This window comes from Schistocerca americana, chromosome 3 (genome assembly GCF_021461395.2).
Source record: "Schistocerca americana isolate TAMUIC-IGC-003095 chromosome 3, iqSchAmer2.1, whole genome shotgun sequence".
Lineage (NCBI taxonomy): Eukaryota > Metazoa > Arthropoda > Insecta > Orthoptera > Acrididae > Schistocerca > Schistocerca americana.
The window spans coordinates 590950418-590952917 of NC_060121.1; the positions used below are offsets into that span (position 1 = coordinate 590950418).

Sequence of the window (2500 nt, forward strand, 5' to 3'; positions counted from 1 at the left end):
ATGACTCGATCCAGGGCAGAGAAACGCTGGGCGGAAGCAGGTAGCCCCGCCAGATGCTCCCAGATGGCGGCGTCAGTCGGCCCCTCAGGCGGCGGCCCGGTGGTGTCGGCCGCGAAGTCCTCGGCTGCGTCGACGGGCGGCGCAGCGGCCTCGCCCGCGTCAGGCAGCGAGCTCGCTGCTCCACGGCGGGACGCCGGCTCTTCACCCCGACCGATCTCAAGTGCCTCCATGAATTGGCGGACAAGCTGCTTGTGGGCAGCTTGCCGCCGTCGGCACTTGATTGCCTCAAGCGTTCGGTCGGGGAACATCCTGGTAAGTTCTTGATTTAAGAGAGTCATAGTTACTCCCGCCGTTTACCCGCGCTTGCTTGAATTTCTTCACGTTGACATTCAGAGCACTGGGCAGAAATCACATTGCGTCAACACCCGCTAGGGCCATCGCAATGCTTTGTTTTAATTAGACAGTCGGATTCCCCCAGTCCGTGCCAGTTCTGAGTTGATCGTTGAATGGCGGCCGAAGAGAATCCGCGCACCCGCGCGCCCCCGGAGGAGCACGCTAAGGCGGACGCGGCCTCGCAGCAAGGAAGATCCGTGGGAGGCCAAGGCACGGGACCGAGCTCGGATCCTGCACGCAGGTTGAAGCACCGGGGCGCGAACGCCGCGCAGGCGCGCGCATCCTGCACCGCCGGCCAGCACGAGGCCAACCAACGGCGAGAGCAGACCACGCCCGCGCTAAACGCCCGCACTTACCGGCACCCCTACGGCACTCACCTCGCCCAGGCCCGGCACGTTAGCGCTGACCCACTTCCCGACCAAGCCCGACACGCCCCGATCCTCAGAGCCAATCCTTATCCCGAAGTTACGGATCCAATTTGCCGACTTCCCTTACCTACATTATTCTATCGACTAGAGGCTCTTCACCTTGGAGACCTGCTGCGGATATGGGTACGAACCGGCGCGACACCTCCACGTGGCCCTCTCCCGGATTTTCAAGGTCCGAGGGGAAGATCGGGACACCGCCGCAACTGCGGTGCTCTTCGCGTTCCAAACCCTATCTCCCTGCTAGAGGATTCCAGGGAACTCGAACGCTCATGCAGAAAAGAAAACTCTTCCCCGATCTCCCGACGGCGTCTCCGGGTCCTTTTGGGTTACCCCGACGAGCATCTCTAAAAGAGGGGCCCGACTTGTATCGGTTCCGCTGCCGGGTTCCGGAATAGGAACCGGATTCCCTTTCGCCCAACGGGGGCCAGCACAACGTGCATCATGCTATGACGGCCCCCATCAACATCGGATTTCTCCTAGGGCTTAGGATCGACTGACTCGTGTGCAACGGCTGTTCACACGAAACCCTTCTCCGCGTCAGCCCTCCAGGGCCTCGCTGGAGTATTTGCTACTACCACCAAGATCTGCACCGACGGCGGCTCCAGGCAGGCTCACGCCCAGACCCTTCTGCGCCCACCGCCGCGACCCTCCTACTCGTCAGGGCTTCGCGGCCGGCCGCAAGGACCGGCCATGACTGCCAGACTGACGGCCGAGTATAGGCACGACGCTTCAGCGCCATCCATTTTCAGGGCTAGTTGCTTCGGCAGGTGAGTTGTTACACACTCCTTAGCGGATTCCGACTTCCATGGCCACCGTCCTGCTGTCTTAAGCAACCAACGCCTTTCATGGTTTCCCATGAGCGTCGATTCGGGCGCCTTAACTCGGCGTTTGGTTCATCCCACAGCGCCAGTTCTGCTTACCAAAAGTGGCCCACTTGGCACTCCGATCCGAGTCGTTTGCTCGCGGCTTCAGCATATCAAGCAAGCCGGAGATCTCACCCATTTAAAGTTTGAGAATAGGTTGAGGTCGTTTCGGCCCCAAGGCCTCTAATCATTCGCTTTACCGGATGAGACTCGTACGAGCACCAGCTATCCTGAGGGAAACTTCGGAGGGAACCAGCTACTAGATGGTTCGATTAGTCTTTCGCCCCTATACCCAGCTCCGACGATCGATTTGCACGTCAGAATCGCTACGGACCTCCATCAGGGTTTCCCCTGACTTCGTCCTGGCCAGGCATAGTTCACCATCTTTCGGGTCCCAACGTGTACGCTCTAGGTGCGCCTCACCTCGCAATGAGGACGAGACGCCCCGGGAGTGCGGAGGCCGCCGCCCCGTGAAGGGCGGGGAAGCCCCATCCTCCCTCGGCCCGCGCAAGGCGAGACCTTCACTTTCATTACGCCTTTAGGTTTCGTACAGCCCAATGACTCGCGCACATGTTAGACTCCTTGGTCCGTGTTTCAAGACGGGTCGTGAAATTGTCCAAAGCTGAAGCGCCGCTGACGGGAGCGATTATTCCGCCCGAGAGCATCCCGAGCCAACAGCGGCGCGGGTCCGGGGCCGGGCCAGGTAGGTCCGTCATCCGGGAAGAACCGCGCGCGCTTGCCGGGAGCCCGAGCGCCCAAAGGGGCGAATCGACTCCTCCAGATGTACCGCCGGGCAGCCAGCCAGGACACCGGGGC

The 2500-nt window shown here is 61.2% G+C and overlaps 1 pseudogene; it reads right to left on the bottom strand.

Annotated features, from left to right (window-relative positions):
• The window catches only part of LOC124607542, a 7373-nt pseudogene that overhangs the window by 4165 nt on the left and 708 nt on the right, over positions 1-2500 (bottom strand).